This window comes from Muntiacus reevesi, chromosome 3 (genome assembly GCF_963930625.1).
Source record: "Muntiacus reevesi chromosome 3, mMunRee1.1, whole genome shotgun sequence".
NCBI lineage: Eukaryota > Metazoa > Chordata > Mammalia > Artiodactyla > Cervidae > Muntiacus > Muntiacus reevesi.
In genome coordinates, this window is record NC_089251.1 from 238,898,876 (window position 1) to 238,918,545 (window position 19,670).

Below are 19,670 nucleotides of genomic sequence, written 5' to 3' on the forward strand. Positions count from 1 at the left end.
GAAGGGGTAGGCTACCGACCCCAGAATTCTTGGACTTCCCTGGTGGCTCAGCTGGTAAAGAATCCACCTGCAATGTGGGAGATCTGGGTTTGAGCCCTGGGTTGTGTAGATCCCCTGGAGAAGAGAATAGCTACCCACTCCAGTATTCTGACCTGGAGAATTCCATGGGGTCGCAGAGTCAGAAACGACTGAGCAACTTTCACTGTTTACACAGAATACCAGTCATCTTTATGGTATGGGGAGCAGACAGCAGCAATTTTTCCGAATTGCAGCAGATATTCTGAATTTATTTTTGCTTTCCCTTATCATTTTTCTCTGTCATTATGCCACCTGTAGGTTAACTGGTTGCCTTATGCAAAGACATGGTTCAGTTCAGTTCAGTTCAGTTGCTCAGTTGTGTCCAACTCTGCGACCCCATGAATTGCAGCACGCCAGGCCTCCCTGTCCATCACAAACTCCCGGAGTTGACTCAAACTAATGTCCATCGAGTCGGTGATGCCATCCAGCCATCTCATCCTCTGTCGAACCCTTCTCCTCCTGCCCCTATCCCTCCCACCTCTTCGCATGAGGTGGCCAAAGTATTGGATGGAGTTTCAGCTTCTGCATCAGTCCTTCCAATGAACACCCAGGACTGATCTCCTTTAGGATTGACTGATTGGATCTCCTTGCAGTCCAAGGGACTCTCAAGAGTCTTCACCAACACCATAGTTCAAAAGCATCAATTTTTAGGCACACAGCTTTCTTCACAGTCCAACTCTTACATCCATACATGACCACTGGAAAAACCATAGCCTTGACTAGACGGACCTTTGTTGGCAAAGTAATGTCTCTGCTTTTTAATATGCTATCTAGGTTGGTCATAACTTTCCTTCCAAGGAGTAAGCGTCTGTTGATTTCATGGCTACAATCACCCTCTGCAGTGATTTTGGTACCCCACACTAAATAGTTTCAGTTTAAAGGAAGACATTTTTTTAAAGAAACAGGAAGTCAACGAGTTAATGTTCAAGGGATTCACTGTTCCTTTTGCATACCCCATTCCTAGTCACTTAGGTAAATTCACCTGAGAGTCAACAGTGTGGGGGTTTGATGTGTTGTCCTGCAGGACATGTTATATGCTCCGAATAAATGATTACCCCATGGAGTTCCTTTTCCACCTAGAATATTCAAGTCGGAAACCCTAGGGTTTGAAATTGGGATGGAGGTTCTCGGGATTATATTTTACTGACTCTCATGTCAATTGTTTGCTTTCTATCATTTTGATTTTAGATTCTGATGGAATAGTTACATGAGGATTGGAATTCCACTGAATTGAAAAGTAAGGCTGCACCTAATCAGATTGGGTTCTTCATGCCCCATGTGTGTTTGTGTGTGTATGCTCAGTCACGTCTACCTCTTTGTAACTCCATAGGCTGTAGCCTGCCAGGCTCCTCTGCCCATAGGATTTCCCAGGCAAGAATACTGGAGTGAGTTGCCATTTCCTTCTCCAGGGGATCTTCCCGACCCAGGGATGGAACCCATGTGTCCTGTATCTCCTGCATTGCAGGCAGATTCTTTACCACTGAGCCATTGGGGAAAAAACCAGAAACCTACAGAGAAGGACTTCCCTGGTGGTCCAGTGGTTGGAAACTCAGCTTCCAGTGCAGGGGACGCGTGTTCCATCCCTGGTCAGGAATCTAAGATCCCACATGCCGTGGGGCAGCTAGGCTCGAGTCCCGCAACTCGAGAGCCTGTGCTTTAACTAGAGAAGCCCATGCACCACAACGAAAGATCCCATGTGCTACAACTAAGACCCGATGCAGCCGAGTAAGTAAATACTTTGAAAAACCACCAAAAATGCTGCACAGAGAAGATGATGGCTGTTGCTGTGTTGCTGTGTTGTCTGTTCCCCTTAAGGGAAAATAGACTTACTGTCACAGTGGTGGGTGGAAGAAAATGTCAGGATACTGCAAACTGGCTTAAACAAGGTTCCTGGGGGCTCAGCTCCCTCACCATATTGGGTGAAAAGTCATGATCCACTGAGATTCAAACTAAAGGCAAAGGAAAGCATAATGCACAAAGGGAGTCACAGAATCCCATTAAGGCCTCAGCCGAAGAAGCTGTGGTTACTTTAGCCGCGTCACATTGCTTTGTTTGTGTTATTTTTTGCAGCCAAGAACTTGGACTGGTATAGTCTCCAGATTTGTTCTTAACTCATTTTTCTGGAAAGTGATAGAAAAATCACAGCTATTGGAATAATATAAACTTGCATCAATTTTAAATTATATTATCTAAATTAATTATAATTTAGGAAGAATTATTGTATTTCAAGTAGACAGACATATACATTTTCAAAATAGGATTTATTTGATTTAAATATTTATTTGACTTAAACATTTCATCAAGTAGTGAATGGTAGTGACATGGAAAATTATTTTTAGTGTCATAGTATTTTATGATTAAAAATACTTATTTCTCAACTTTACATAAAATCTTTTCTGTATTAATAATGTATTAATACATTTGAATAATAATCTTTTCTGTAATAATGACATTTCAACTAGTCTCCACCATAAAAATGAACCCTTTTCTTAAATATTCTTTATAATGAAGTAATAGAGTATGGAAATAGAGCATTACTACATTAGTATACTAAATTAAGTAGCTTATTATTGGGGAAAAGAGTGTCAAATTTTTAATTCTAAGCATTTTTCATTATTGAAGAAACCGTTGTATACCATGATATATAGTACATTAAACTCACATAGATATTTTGAGTTTTAAGAACTGATAACTAGGCTGTGGAATGGAAATAAGAATTTCATAAATGTTAAGATTATTTGCTACCAGAAAAGAAAATTAAGTCCTGCAGGGTACTGCTTTGAATCATACAAAGAAAATAACATAATGATTTGGGGTTGTTGGAGTCTTTCAAAATAAATTAGTAGTTATGTAAGAATATTATTTCAGTGTTTACAGAGTAATTTATCACAGAAAAATGTTCAATTAAGATCCCAAAATGATTTACCACAGACATTTTAAGCATATCCAAACATTTTCCCATAAATTAAACATGATGTAATTGAGTGTTACGTTAGCAATGTACCACTGTTGATTCATGTGGAAATCACAGACGTTTCACTGATTACTATCCTTTCACCATGTATTAATGTAGAGGTCATAGGTATTTTCATGAGATTTTCAGTAAATCAACTTTAATGTACTGTTTTAAAGATTGAAGCAGTTTTCAAAATGTCATAGTCCATTTATGCAGGTTCTTATTCTGTTTAGAACTTACAAATAAGTGGTATTAGGATTACTTCAAGTAAAACTATGTATTTAAGTAAGTCATTAACCCGTGAGTGTTTCTTCATGTTTACTAATACATGACTTGTGTGTGCTCAGTCGCTCAGTTGTGTCAGACTCTTTGAGACACCATGGGCTGTAGCCTGCCAGGCTCCCCGAGAATGCTGGAGTGGGTTGCCATTTCCTACTCCAGGGGATCTTCCCAGATCTGGGATTGAACCCCCGTCTCTTGCATCTCTTACTTTGGCAGGCAGATTCTTTACCACTGAGCCACCTGGGAAGCCCCGATACATGACATTATCTGCTAAAAAGTGATTCTTTTTTATGGCTGTTCATTCTGGATATTCTAGCATAAACATAATTAAAGCAGTAGGCTATTTCATAATTCTGATCTTTGGGTTTCCTAATAATCATACAAATTATTTAGCCCATCTTTATTTATATCTAGATAAGCACCCAGAACAATTTAGGGTAGATGATTGAGAGTTCATTTCACATGTAAAAATTTTTTTGAACTTTTAAATAAGTGTTTTTAAACAAGGAAAAATAAGAATGGAAAAGTTAGATGGAGCCAGGAGTAAGGTTAATATCTAAAAAGCCTACACTTGCTACTGAACTGCAAATTTGGCTCCAAGCTCTCCAGCAGCCAGATATTCCTTAAATAGCTTGAGGCTGTCTTTACACAGAAGCAAAAACTGGTCTGAATGACCTTGAGGCTACTCAGCCTAGCTTAGTGCAGTATAAGAAGATTACAAGTGAACCATGCTTTACACAATAGATCATTACTGATAAACTGTGCAGAAACAGAAGTTTTGTACATGAAATAATGTTATAAATATACTCATGGAAGGATCATAAATGATGCCTTTTAAAGAAAACCAAAAAATGACTCCTTGTGTAAGATGGAACTAATACACATACTTCTCTCATGTGCTTAGAATTTTTCATATTGGATTTTCCAAAGAGTCGATATGTAACAAAAGGCCATCCTCTCATCTCAATATCACGGTAGTAGAAATATTTAATGTATGCACCGACGGGAGCAGGTTTAGACTATGTGAAATCCTTTAACTTGTGTTTGTTCAGCTGTATTTATCATGTTTCATTGCTTTTGTTCAGTTTTCTGAGTGTATAGGGCAACCTACAATTTAAATTCCTTTCTACAATACACATGTATTATCCAATGTTTGAAAATAGAAATACACACATCTTTAGTCGTATTCAAAGATAACTCTAACATTCACCAGTTATAGCCTACCATGGTAAACTCTAGATATTGAACCAGGTGTCACTTAAAATATCTTCCTTTTTTTTTTTTTTAAAGTTTTGCATTTACTAAAATGGGTAATCTTTTATGATCCTTGAAATAAAAACAATCAGATGAATTAGTTTACACCTCAAGGGAGCTTTATGAAGTTATCAGTTTCCTTTTTTGCAAGAGAGAAGCACAGGGTACCAAGAGTGTTTTCCTTCCTGTTGTATTCCAAGGCACTTGCTAAGTCACTTCAGTCGTGTCCAACTCTATGCGGCCCCATAGACGGCAGCCCACCAAGCTCCTCTATGCCTGGGAATCTCCAGGCAAGAACACTGGAGTGGGTTGCCATTTCCTTCTCCATTAGGCATCACGCTGAGCTAATGCATAGTAGGTTCTTGGTGAGTATGTTTAATGAAAGAAAGAAAGTGAAGTCGCTCAGTTGTGTCCATCTCTTTGTGGCTCCATGGATTGTAGCCCACCAGGCTTCTCTGTCCATGGGATTTTCCAGGCAAGAGTACTGGAGTGGGGTGCCAGTTCCTTCTCCAGGGGATCTTCCCCGACCCAGGGATTGAACTTGGGTCTCCCGCATTGTAGGCAGATGCTTGTTTAATGAAGGTAAGGTAGTTGAATATTATTTCATGATGACATTGCTTAAGTGTTCACCTATGATAATTAAATTAAGCTTCAGAGGTACTCTTATGAAAACAGAGAAATATGACTTATATGTCATCTATAAAAGCAATGAAACAGAAAATGTAACAGTGTTACATTCTCATTTAGAGAAGCATAAGTTTTTGTAATACTGTCTGGTATTTGCTAATGCTAAAAGAACTAAGTCAAAGAAAACAGTCAAATTAGAGTCTTTGGTTATAATCAAGATTTCATAACAAAATGAAAAGTCTAACTTTTACTTATATTTAGTAAGTTGAAAAGTATTTTAGGGCAGTTGATCCACTTAGACTGAAAATGTTTCAATATGAATAAGTCAGAAAATAAATCATTAGCAACACCCAATGAAAATACAGTATTGCAGATCAAGCAACAGATACCTGTCTAGCTTATTCCAACACCAATGAAGACCAGAAATACTATTCAACCGTATGACAAATTGTATACATTAAGTGACAAAAGCTATTTTAAAAACAAGTGGGAAAGTACACTTAATTTTCCCACAAAGCATTTATTTTTACTGTGTAAATATTAGGTTGATACAAAAGCAATTGTGGTTTCAGACCATGAATTTTAAATCATTGTAGCTAGGTTCAAGCAAATCTTTAATAATCAAAATAGGAACCGCTAAAATCAACGCATTTTTGCCAACGAGAAATAAATTTGTTTATTCTCATAGCGTAAAAATCTGTGCTTTAGGATTTGAAGAACTCTTGGAAAGTATTTTCTGCCTCCTGCTGGTTGTGGAGGCATTTTCCCTGCAAAAAGTTGTTGAGATGCTTGAAGAAGTATTAGTTGGTTGGCAAGAGATCAGGTGAATATGGCAGATGAGGCAAAACTTCGTAGCCCAATTCATTCAACTTCTGAAGCATTGGTTGTGGGATGTGTGGTCAGGCGTTGTTGCAGAGAAGAATTGGGCCCATTCTGTTGACCAGTGCTGGCTACAGGCATTGCAGTTTCTGATGCATCTCAATGATTTGCTGAGCATACTTCTCAGATGTAATTGTTTTGCCGGGATCAGAAAGCTATAGTGGATCAGGCCGGCAGCAGACCACCAAACAGTGACCATGGCCTTTTTTTGGTGCACTTTGGCTTTGGGACATGCTTTGGAGCTTCTTCTCAATCCAGCAACTGAGCTGATCATCTCAGGTTGTCTTGTAAAATCCACTTTTCCTCGTATATAACAATCCTATCGAGAAATGGTTCATTGTTTTTGCGTAAAATAAGAGAAGACAACACTTCAAAACAACGAGTTTTGTGTGTTTTTTTTTTCGGGCAGCTCATGAGGCACCCATTTATTGAGGATTTTCACTCCACTTTGCTTCAAATGCCAAACAACTGTCGACAATGGTCGACACTGAGTTCTTCAGCAACTTCTCGTGTAGTTTTAAGAAGATTGGCTGCAATGATCCTCTCTATCAGTCGCTGTCAACTTGCAATGGCTGGCCACTGCACTCCTCATCTTCAAGGCTCTCATCTCCTTGGCAAAACTTCTTGACCCACCACTGCAATGTACATTCATTAGCAGTTCCTGGGCCAAATGTGTTGTTGATGTTTTGAGTTGTCTCTGCTGCTTTACAACCCATTTTGAACTCGAATTAAAAAAAAAAAAAAACACTCAAATTTGTTTTTTGCCTAACATCAGTTCTATTGTCTAAGATAAATATAAAATACACAGCAAGTGATGTCATTAGAAGAAAAACATAAAGTGAGAAATGTGCATTAAAATGATGTATAACATAACCACAGTTATTTAAGAATGTATTCCCATGTCAAACAGCAAAGTTCAGCAATGCAAAACATCAATTACTTTTGCACCAACCTAATATAAAGAAATTTAAAGCATTTACTCTGTTTGTAACAGAATTTGAATAGAAGACAGGAATAATTAGAAGATGTTCTTAATGACCCAAAGCTATTGTCATTTAGTTCTTCTGAGAAAGTTAACTATAACCATAAACTTAGCCATAACCACTTAACCATGAAGTACTTTTTAAGGGCTAGAGTTGAATTTACCTTTATTTATGTCCATTACTAAAAGTGAAATTGTAGCTAGTCAGCCAGGATATCTTTAACACACACACACACACACAAAATAGAGTGAGAATAAAAGTGCATTAGTGAATTAACTGTAAAATAACATATAGAAATAAAAGATAAAATAATTATATCAAGGTGGAAGGTAAAGAAAAAAAATTTACTAAAAAGTATTGAAAAGGGAGCCTTAAAGCCATGTTGAAAAGAAATTTGTAAGAGGAAAGAAGAAAGGAGCAATATAAACATCCGCTGTAGTTGAAGGAAGAAAGGGAGGGAGGGAAAGGGGGAGGCAAGAAGAGTATGATCTCTTTTTATTTATTTATTTATGTATCCATATTTATTTCTGGCTCTGCTGGGTCTTTGTCGCTGTTCACCGGCTTCCTTTAGTTCCTCTGAGTGGGGGTCACTCTCTAGCCGCAGAGCTCGGGCTTCCCGTTGAGCTGTCTTCTCTTGGGGAACACAGACCCTAAATAGCATGGTCTCGGTAATTGTGGAGCATGGGGTTAGTCCCCCCAAGGACTGTGGGAACTTCCTAGACCAGAGATTGAATCCATGTCCCTTGCACTGGCAGGCAGATTCTCAACCACTGGACCACCAGGGAAGTCCAGAGTAAGATTTCTCAAAGTTCACTCCAAATTGAAGACCCTGCTCCAGAAGATTGTTCTCAATCTAACTTTCTCACCAGAGTGGCTATTTCAGAAGTGTAAGCTCTAAACATAATAGCTTTCCTTAGATGATGAATGGCAAGAAGTTTTTTTAATGTTTGTTTTTTTCTTTCCAGTTTTGGTGTGTTTGATTGGTTGGTTTCTGTCACTGGGGGTGGGAAGAGAAAGCTCTCTCTATTCTTCTAATGGCAAAGAAAACACTCCATCATTTATTTATCTTATTTGTTAATTCTCTTGCATATCTCAAGCAGCATTTTAAGAAATTTAAGAAGAAAAAAAATCACCTAATCCTCATTCCTATTTTAACACCATTGCTTCCATTATTCAATGTTATTGAAACAGAATAAACTAGAATAAACTTTCTAGTTTATTCACATCACATGGTATAATCAAAGTAAACAGATCATTTAGTGCCCTGATTTTTAACATCTTGTTTTTCTATGTTATTATGCAGTTTATATTTATCATTATTTGAGGGAATGAAGTATTCCATGTTGTTTACTTCTCTATTTATCTATTGTTGAACAATCAGTATGCTCCTTAGGTTTTATTTATAATTGACACTATATTTGAATTCTTTCTCCATTTATGGTTTTTTTTCTTTTTTAATTATTGCCTTAGGATAAACTCCCGGGAATAGGAGGAACTGTGCCAAATATTATGAACATTTATAGTGCACTTTGTAAATGTTGCCAAATTGTTTTCTAAAAGGAATATACCAACTTATACTTTCATTAGCAGTATCTGAACATATCAGTTTTCCCCAAAAGTTGACAGCAATTTTGCTTTATCATTTGACCACACACATGCTTTGGGATGTTTTCCTCCCTATCCAAAAGCGATAAGTAAATGAACTTGAAAAGAATGGATCTTTTAACTTAGTCAGTTTGGAATGACTGAGGGTTCTTGTTTTCATTCAATAGCTGTTGTTACATCCACTCAATGAAATATTATGCAGGAATAAATAAGGATAAACACAAATGCTACACAGTAACATAAAAACCACATTCTGGAATTCAATTCAAAGGAAAAGGAAGACTTAAAAGGGTTTGGCTTGTCCACTTATGTTTCCAAACCCACACCATCTGAGAGACAACTGTGTATACTCAGCCTCCTTTCATGCCAAAAACTTTCTTGCAACACAGTCTGTTTCCAAGGGTAATACAAATCTATTTTTCCAAGAACACTGCTTGCTGCCTAACCATTTCTAGCTACCTACAAAGTTCAGAAGAGATGGATCAACTCTGAGGTCCTGTAACTTCTCTGGATGGGTATAATAAGTCACTTGGGAACATTGCAAAACATTCTTTCATAAAGAATAGGGCATCTATCTAATTCTTTTCCTGGTAGTTATCTATCTGGTCCTTTTCTAATTAATTGCAATTAAATTGTAAAAAATTTATGGTCTTTTTAGAACGTTTGACTTAAACTGCAACATTAACAAAAAATATCTGCTCAATATTAAACTCTTCTATATCCGTTTATGTATGGTCAGGCCATTCAAGACGGCTCTTCTCTTATTCTCTGGATACCCCCCTGCTCAACCAGGCTTTGCTTCTCTCACATGAATATCTAATCCTCTTAATCATGGAACCTAATTAACTGCGTGCGTGCTTGCCCCTTGCCTCAGCTGCTGGTTTCCCTGGTAACTGGCCAACCTGACATCAATTCTCCTATAAACGGAGGCTTCCAGCCCCGCTGCCCCACCCCCAGGTAGCAAAGGTTGCTAGTATTTCCTGCTTGTTGGCTGCCTCACACAGCACACAGGGGGATGCTGCTCCGGGACTTCACTTCAGACAAGTAAGATCTGTCCCTTAAGCCATTGGTGTGTCTGTCATAACTACAGACTATTTCTTCAGTCTTAAAACTGGGCAAGTACAACAAAGGTCCGTCTTAGTCAAAGCTATGGTTTTTCCAGTAGTCATGTATGGATGTGAGAGTTCGACCGTAAAGAAAGCTGAGCGCTGAAGAATTGATGCTTTTGAACTGTGGTGTTGGAGGAGACTCTTGAGAGTCCCTTGGACTGCAAGGAGATCCAACCAGTCCATCCCAAAGGAAATCAGTCCTGAATATTCATTGGAAGGACTGATGTTGAAGCTGAAACTCCAATACTTTGGCCACCTGATGCGAAGAACTGACTTATTTGAAAAGACCCTGATGCTGGGAAAGATTGATGGTGGGAGAAGGGGATGACAGAGGATGAGATGGTTGGATGCCATCACCAACTCAATGGACATGAGTTTGAGTAAACTCCGGGAGTGGTGATGAACAGGGAAGCATGGCGTGCGCCAGTCCATGGGATCGCAAAGAGTCGGACATGACTGAGCGACTGAACTGAACTGAACAGCACTTGCAGCCCAACAATTGGTGAGCCAGCCAGGTGGCCGAGAAGACTCCCGTAAATGTCAAGATGTTGGGAAGTAAGGACAGGGAATGAAAATTGCAAGGTATCCCCCACCCCCAGCATGTGGTGCCCTGTGGCCACTGTTTACCATGAAAGGTGTCTTTTTATTCCATTATGTCGATGAAATCCTGTTAACCTCAGAGAATCCTGCTAGTTGAAAAGTAGCAGCCCCAGGCTTGTGCACAGGAATGGCTGATGAATACAGACAAAATGCAGGACCTGGGTTATCATATACCTGGCTGTTTTCTAGTTGGGTGGAGGTGGTGGTTTAGTCACTAAGTCATGTCTGACTCTTGTGACTCCATGGATTGTAGCCTGCCAGGCTCCTCTGTCCATGGGATTTGCCAGGCAAGAATACTGGAGTTGCCACTTCCTGCTCCAGGGGATCTTACTGACCCAGGGATCAAACTCTGGTGTTCTGCATTACTGGTGGATTCTTTACCAACTATGTTGAGCATACCCCTAACGCACCACCCTTAAGCAATTACAGACACAGGCTTTTGGGGTGTTAATTCAGGGACAGGTTTGTAAATTGGAATGGCTGTTTACTTGGAAGGGTTTGTTAGGGGCCTGTGACAATAGCAAAATTATTAGAGTGTTCTTGGGCTTCAGGTCCCAGCTATGCAAAAGGGCAGAGCAACGATGCAGTGTGATGAAACAACAGCTAAATGTAGCCTACCATATAACAGGTGGAAGACATTAAGGAGGCCTATCCTAGTTATCTAGCAACCCAAAAAGGATTATTTGGGATCTAGAATAACTATGCATGATAGACTCCCTCCCCCTGCCACTGTAAACATTGATAAGAACAAAGGGATCCACTTTTCTTGACCATGAATTCAGGAATGGGCCAATAAAAATGACCTACACTGGCATTTCCACCTTCCTTACAACCCCACTTCTGCAAGGCTACTTAAACATTTATTGAGATGGGAAACCCACTCTCCCCATGTGTGGTCCCTTCCCAGTTCTGATGCCGTGTTAACCCAGAAGCAGGGAGTCCATGCAATGCGAGTTTGACTCCTGACCACTAAAGGATGACTGCTGGTTATTGATCAGGACACTAACTTGCTTTTGCCCTTGCCACAAGCTCTAGCCCCAGAGGAACACACTGTAAAATGGCCCTGGGACCGGCAGGTAAGGACTTGGTGGTTTCAGTTTGGTGCATACAGATCTCACCTGTCTCCTGCCGGGCCCCACCTAGTAAAGTAACTACTCCAGGCACTCGGAGAAGGGCCCCCTTACGTTACCATGGGGTCTGTCACATCGCTTCTCCAGTATTCAGCACCAGCTGTCAGCACTGTGGGTGGATGGGCGAGATGGTCCTGCAGGCCAGGATGAAAACCACAGGCAGGGTGACGTTGTCTCAGAAGGCTGTTACTGCCTGCATTTTGCTTAGTGGTCGTGATCTCCCCTGGATTGTGCCTGTTAAACATCTTGCATTTCATCCTTAGTCTGAGCGGAGGGAATCTGTTCATGAACAGGTGGCTTCACTGCAAAACAAGTATGATTGCTGAGTTGCTAAAGCGAGATGACTGTGTCGTCCTCTTCTGGACTTCCGTGAAAAATTGACTTGATAAGCTTGTGACCCCCAAATTGTCCATCTCTTGGCCTCTCAATACTCTTTAGCTACAGTTCATCAATTCTGTATGTGTGGTGTATGGTTTCCATGTACCTCTACATACCTGACTCCAGGGGTATCTGGGAAGATGGGTGGACACAGACTGTAAGAGTTATGCATGGGAGTCGGAATGGAGTGTATGGTCAGGCCGCTCAAGATGGCTGTTCTCTTGCTTTCTGTGTAACCAGGCCCTGCTTCTCTCATGTGACTATCTACTTCTCTTATTATAGGACCCAATTAACAGCCCGTGTGCTTGCCCCTTGCCCCAGGTGCTGGCCTCTCTGGTAACGGAGCCAACCTGATGTCAATTCCCCCTGTTGATGGTAGCCTCTTTTTCCCTGAGTAGTGAAGACTGCTGTCATGTCCCTCCCACTGTCTGCACAGTGGGGTATACAACCTTGGATAAGATCCCTCTATCCATTAAACCGTTGATGTCTCTGTCACTTACTCTGGGTTTTTTCTTTAGTCTTAAGGCTGGGCAAGTACAGGGCTTGCCACCCAGCAGTTTATAAAAATGGACTCTGGAACTAGATGGGTTACATTCAAACCCTAGCTTTGTCATTTAGCTATGAGATTTTGCATATTACCTAACCTGTCTTTGATTCATTTTGCTCATTTGTAAAATGAAAATAGTGACACCTCTTGTCTCAGGATTGGTACAAGGATTGAATCAGTTATATTAATGATATCCTAGTGTCTGGAAGCACATAATGAAACATTGAATAAATTGTCTCTGATGTTGTTACATGAGAAATCTTTCTGTACTGTGCTGGCTCCAAGCTCAAGACAGAGCAGCTTCCTAGTGACCTTCATTTCCTCTCCAGTTGTCATTTTTTCATTTAAAATAATACATAACAAAGAGAATAATTACAATAGCTGTCATGACTGTATGCTTATTATGTACCATGCACAGTGCTAAGTGCTTCATATGCTTTATTTTATGAGTCATCACAATAACTATGAAGTGGATACCAGTTTTCAGATGCAGTGACAGAAGCTTAAACTAAGTGGTATGCCCAACACCAGCTAACTAGGAAGTGGCAGAACTTAAAAGCAGTTCTGCCTGTCAGACTATGTGCAGAAAAAGAGAAAATGTACTCAAATATCAGTGGTTTCTGGATCATAAAGTTGGAGTGATGATTTAAAATGCCTTACTTCTCTCTGTTTTATGTAGTAAGAGCATATTTCTCTGATAATATGAGACCTTTGCATATTTAAATCTATTTCAAACTCTGTATATATTAGCATTTCTGTTTCATAATGAATAATAGTTCCTCTTATTGCTCACTCCTGTGAACCAAAAGGAAGTCTATCTTTGAATCAGTCTTTTTATCTTTTGCACAAAGCAGTTCTGTTACAGCTTTCTAAAAATGAGTATAGTGTTTTAGAATCTGAATTCCATCTACTTGGTCTTAGCGCAGACATCACATACACAAATTTTATTAAAACCAAGTTAACACCCAGCAATGTCTTGAGCTTGGCATCGTAAAGTCTCCTTGCTCTTACCCCTGATGTCCCTAGGGGAAATCCCCTGATGAATTTGCATGGGGATCAGCAACAGAAGAGAGGCCAAATCAAAGCAGAAACACAGCCTGATGACACTCAGAGGAGGCAGATGTGTCCCACCCGCCATCACTTCTCTCCCAGAACTTTTAATGAATGGAGAAGAGGTAAGAAAGGCAGTGTGTGGCACATCAGATTTGTGGTTAGTGTCAACTAACACTTACTCTACTGCCCGTTAGGTCCTATGTGCTTTTACCAGCGTTTTCCAATTTTATCATCCAAGACCATTGTGAAATAGGTATTATGAGTTCCTCTTACAGGTAGGGGCAGTAAGGATCAGGTTCAGCAGCTTACTCAGTCACCCAGATGACAGGCAGCAGACTAGAGATTTGAACGCTGATCTGCCAATGGCCTACACTAATCTTTATATAGTGCCACCACCACTTTCATCATTCCTAGTGCCCAGAGACATAAGAGGCAGTAATCTATAAGAGGCATTATATGTAACAGCAGACCCATAAATTGGAATACTATAACAACATTAGTAAATAAATATGGGTTTATTTGCCTACCAGTCTGTACTTCCTTTGCCTTTTTATGTAAGAGCTTATTTCTCAATTACATGTTTCAGGTTAGATAGTGTTTGCTAACCTTATGATTCTTGGTATGAATTGCAAGGCAAAATTTCATTTATTTTTGTATGATAAATCCTAGATCTGATTTATAGAAAACAAATAGTTGGAACCATAATGTTACTATAACTAGAACCAGAGTCCACAGATGTGCTAATTATTCCCTTTTCTGGGGTCTCCGAGAAGATATAACCAGTTCTGTGACCCATCGCGAAGGCTCTCATCATCAATGTTTCTGTCAATTTTATTATTCTGTATATCTGTCAACAGGGAGCTTAAACAGGTGTGGACCTATATTGCTTTCAGAACTTTATGAGGATAAGGACATTTTAGACAATGGAATATGTTACCCAAGCGCCTTATGAAGGTTTTTTTTGTGTTTTTTTTTTGTTTGTTTGTTTTTCTGAGAGGCTGAGCTGTCATTTGCCTGGAATGGTTCAGGACAGTTCTGCCTGGAGGCAGGACTATGGACTCATTAACCTTCTAGCCCTGCAACTCTGTCAATCTCAATTCTCTCCGCAGTTTCAATCAGATACAGCGGCCTCTAGTTTCATTCTGGTTGGTTCAGTGTGGCTGTGTGCTCTTGCAATTTTCCATATTGCAAGGGAAAAATAAAGCATCTTCAATATATGTGGCTGTGTGTGAGGCAGGGTGCATGGTGGATCTTCCCTTACCGAAAGGTTCAGCATAAAATACACTGATAGACAAGCCCACTGGTATAGAGAAGAGCACCATATGCCAAATATAGAGGATTCTTATCATTTCTCTTTGCATATAGATGAATACACAGCTGCGGCACTCTCAGGAGGCCTCGGAGTCGACTTGGTCCAGAGGAATGACTGTGCTATTTTTGCACTTTCCCTCACATTATTTCTCAAGGCTTGAGGGAATTTAAATGTGACTTACTTGGCAATGACAAGTCTCTGTCCCCTCGATACCTCCTGAATGAGATCATTTGCAAAAGTCACCTCACCATAGCTCATTCTGTTTCTTCACAGAGAAACAGTATCACTTAGAGGGACTCTAGATTTTAAGAAAGGATGAACTAACACATATATACGGAATTTAGAAAGATGGTAACGATAACCCTATATGCAAAACAGAAAAAGAAACACAGAAGTACAGAACAGACTTTTGAACTCCGTGGGAGAAGGTGAGGGTGGGATGTTTCGAAAGAACAGCATGTATATTATCTATGGTGAATCAGATCACTAGCCCAGGTGGGATGCATGAGACGAGTGCTCGGGCCTGGTGCACTGGGAGGATCCAGAGGAGTCGGGTGGAGAGGGAGGTGGGAGGGGGGATCGGGATGGGGAATACGTGTAACTATATGGCTGATTCATGTCAATGTATGACAAAACCCACTGAAATGTTGTGAAGTAATTGGCCTCCAACTAATAAAATAAAATTAAAAAAAAAGAAAGAAAGGATGGTGTTTTATTTCCCCTTAAAAATGACTCCTTTAGAATGTTACTATTCTAGTAACAGTATTCATTCTAGTATTCATAGTACTTCTGTAATTTACTTAAAAAGTATATGTTCTCTGGAAGCGATAAGGGTCGTGTAATAGAATTTTAGTTTTACTAATGAAGAAACTGAGGTTCTGAGAAATTAAATGACCTGGGTAAGGTCTCCTGGTAAGTCAGTAGCATTACAGGCCTAGAGTCCAGCTCTCTGGTGTCCCAGTCCAGAATGCAAGCCTCCTTTCCTTCTGAGGCCCCCTTTGCTATTTAGCCGCTCAGTCGTTCCCGACTGTATGCGACCCCATGGACTGTAGTCCATCAAGCTCTTTCCATGGGATTCTCCAGGCAAGAATACTGGACTGGGTTGCCATTTCCTTCTCCAGGGTCTGAGGCCCTACATACTCCTGAATGAAACTGATAACAAAAGCAGTAAGATCTCTCCTCAGTAAAATGTTACTATACTTATCACTAAGTAGAATTTTGAAACTCTCAAATGTATTCATCGGTGGTGATTTAGTTGCTAAGTTGTATCCAGCTCTTGCAACCCAATAAACAGTAGCCTGCCAGGCTCCTCTGTCCATGGAATTTCCCAGGCAAGAATACTAGACTGGGTTGCCATTTCCTTCTCCAGGGGAATCTTGCTGATCCAGGGGCCAGACCTGAGTCTCCTACATTGCAGGCAAATTCTTTACCAACTGAGTTATTTCTTATACTTGAAGAATTTTTTGAAACAATGAAATTCATCCATCCCCCTGGAAAATCTTTTAAAATGGGACAAGTAGTAATCAAGCCAAGTGTAAAATACATAGTGAATTGGACTCTGGAGAAAGTGACCATTTGGAGTACTTCTCTATAGAGGGAATAATCAAAGGCCCTGGAAGAGGTGGTGACTTGATTAGAGCTATAATATTTTAGAGAGTAGGGATGAAGATTTTAAAAATCAATAAACTCATTTATAGAAATTCTGTTTGTAAGCCACTTTTACAAATACTACGAAAGGTTTCTGTGCTTCCTAAGGTATTTGTATATATTTCTGGCAGAAAGTTTAATGGAAATCAAGACAGCTTTGAGTAAATTTAACCTAAGTTACGCAAATTTTCTGTCTCTTTAGAATTTGAGGGGATTCTACAATAGTTGTATTAAGATTGAAGTTAGGTTCTGTCATTATTAAGCTCTCAATACAATTGGCTATCATTGTTTTCTTACATTATTTTCTTTGTTTCTTCTTACATTGTTTTCTTTGTAGAGACGTGGATCAATATTTCTAATGAGAGAAAAGAAGAAAAATTCAAATGATCCATTTCTCACTTAGCCAAGATTTTAAAAAACCATTTACTGAATTGCTCATTCATGCTTTTAACCAATACTTATTGCTTGCATAATATGACAGGTAATATAGGAGAACGGGGACTCTGAAGTCAGAGTACCTGGTTTAATGTTTAGATGTGGTCTTTTGGTAATTTGTTCCTTAGTGTCCTTGTTTGTAAGATTGGAGGTAAAAATATCTATTGTTAGATTGAAGGATTAATGTCAAAGCATTTAGAAGAGCATATGATAAGGGCAAAATGTTAACTGCTGCTGTTATTATGTGTTGTGGACTATGGATGGAAGATAAATTAGGTATGATTTTTTTTCCCTCATGGAGAACAAGTTAGTAATTGAAAAATAGTAAACAATTGGATAAATAACTTTAAGCTGCAATTGTTAAGTGCTAAGGGAAGTACAACATGAATAATACTATATGGAAATAACATCTCTCCAAATGCTCATGTGTCATTGTCTTGTTTGCAGCCAAGAGAACCATACTTCATTTTGCTGTTCCACACCCTCCATGGTGACCGAGTCTCAAAATCTTTGATATTTTTAGGATTAATCATATGCTTTCAAGTGAGTAGCAAATGGAATTTCACATCAGGACCATTGTGTTGGGCAGGCATCCTCAGAATAATTTATTTTCCCACTTCTCATTGCTTTATGACCATTTAAAGTTTCAAAAGGGCTGCTCAGACAGCAAAGAATCTGCCTGCAATTCGAGAAACCTGGGTTTGATCCCTGGGTCAGGAAGATTGCCTGGAGAAGGGAATAGCTACCCACTACGGTATTGTTGCCTAGAGAATCCCACGGGCAGAGGGGCCTGGGGAGCTACAATCCATGGGGTCACAGAGTCAGACACAACTGAGAGACTAGCATATGTACACACACACACACGCACACAATTTCAAGAAAGCAATCCTAATTCCCAACGGTTTGCTACATTTCTTAAGGCATAAATCTCTGTGATACTCCAGAGACCTTTGTCCTAATAAAGACAGGTTCTTCTGAGAGAAAACGAAGAGCCCATCAGCAAAATTTGTTGAGGAGGAGCCCAGTTGCTGCTTCCCTTCTGCAGGGAATGGCATGGACAGCCTGAGTGCCAAGGAGGAAACACACACAACCCCATCACCCAACTGTCCTCGTCTCACTCAAAAGCTCCACGTCACAACTACAGTCACATCTTCTCTATCAAGCCTCAGCCTTCTAGGAGGGAGCTGATTTGGATAATCTGCACTAATATTAACCAGATACCCCTAAGTACGCTTGGCATTTTGGCCCTACCCAGACATTTGAGGCAGATTGTAAACTCATATTTAAATGAAGGTCAACTTGTTCCACAGACTTGCTCATAAGGGTTTTAAAAAAGAAAATGGTCAGATTCTGCAAGAAGTCAGGCTTTTTTTTCTGATTTTTTTCCCCCTAAAGAATAAAACAATTCTTTTACAAGGTTTCCCCAAATCAATCCTGGACACAGGATTTACTTGACCTTTGGCACTTATATTAAATGTCTTATTTTTAGACAAGATTTTTGAGGTCTCCTCTCAAATACAGGATCATCAAAATATTTTATTTGCTCTTTTTTCTTCTTGCTACAACACAGGTATTCTTTGGGCAAATAGGAAAATTTAGACTCACCCTTTAAGTTGGAAGACACAGATGACATAAGCACAGGCCGCCTGCTACGAGGGAAGGTGCAGCCTAGGACTGCCGTGGTTAGACGGTGAAGTGTTAAAGCATTTCTGCCCTGTGGTACTTGAGTGGACTAAAAATAGGCAACCCTGAACTATTACTGCAGTTGAAGGACGAGATAAAAATAGGAAATAAAGTTGAAAAAAGTTGTATAAATAGAGTACTGGGATTAACAACTCAACCCACAGGATTGGATTCATTAATAAGATACATTATTTTTTGTTGAATGTAGCAAATAGGATACCATTTAAATATTTAAGAGAAATCTTGGTTATGAAAGTATGTTCAAAATTTAAGGACAATTGACATTCAAGCAATGACAACTTATTTAAAATAGGGTTTCTTTCAGTTTTTCAGCTGGGAAGTCCCTTTATATATTTTAATGGTATTCTCACTTAGAAACAAAAATGCAAAAAAAACACCCAAATTTGGATAATAGCATCAGCTAACTAGATATAACTGATTTAGCAGATGTAGCTAAAACTCACTGTGATTTACAGTGTCACTTTACCCTTGAATTCAATTCCCATTCAGTAGGCCTGGGAAGAGCCCAAGAAATAAGACCATTCAGTTTATTTAGCATAAATTTAGCCACTTATAGAGACAGCATCAGAAAGTTAAAATTCTTCACATCTCCTTAAAAGATGATATTGAAAATTCTGGCTTCACAAATTCTGTGACGAAAAACCTATCCTGGGAAATTAACTCTTGGCCACCTTCTTCAGTCTTCCTTTGTTTTGGCCTTCTGTATTTCCACCAAGAATGCTAGCAACACTTAGCCCTGTTTCTTGTTCCTTCTGATGCTCCTGCTGTGATTCCAGGACCAGAATGCCATTGCTAACTTCTGAATTTCTATGGTTGTCTGCATCCAGCAGATTAACATAAATGTGTAGGGATGTCACCTTTCTGCTCAAAAACTTCAGAAGATTAGAGGATAAATTTGAAACTCTTCACCTGGATCTAGACTTCCTAAACATGCTTTCATGTTTTAACAATAGTAAATTATGGGTTTGCTTTTATTAAACCAATTTATTTTCACCCTGAACCTGCCATCTAATTCGTAACAAGCTATGTAATACTAATAACCTACCTGTGTCCTCCTTATCTATCCTAATCTTACCCTTTTCCCCTCTCTC

General features: G+C 39.5%; 1 protein-coding gene across 5 annotated transcripts in view; it reads right to left on the reverse strand.

Annotated features, from left to right (window-relative positions):
* GRB14 (growth factor receptor bound protein 14) overlaps positions 1-18,576 on the reverse strand; it is a 178,786-nt gene extending 160,210 nt beyond the window's left edge. For 2 of the 5 annotated variants that reach the window (XM_065931664.1, XM_065931657.1), the window contains exons 1-3: positions 18,481-18,576; positions 16,738-16,795; positions 11,563-11,805 (exon numbers count right to left, since the gene is read on the reverse strand). The gene's annotated coding sequence lies outside the window, so the exon portion shown is untranslated. The remainder of the gene's footprint in view (positions 1-11,562; positions 11,806-16,737; positions 16,796-18,480) is intronic. The other 3 variants (XM_065931658.1, XM_065931660.1, XM_065931659.1) reach the window with 3 other exon arrangements.
* Positions 18,577-19,670: the final 1,094 nt, after the last annotated feature.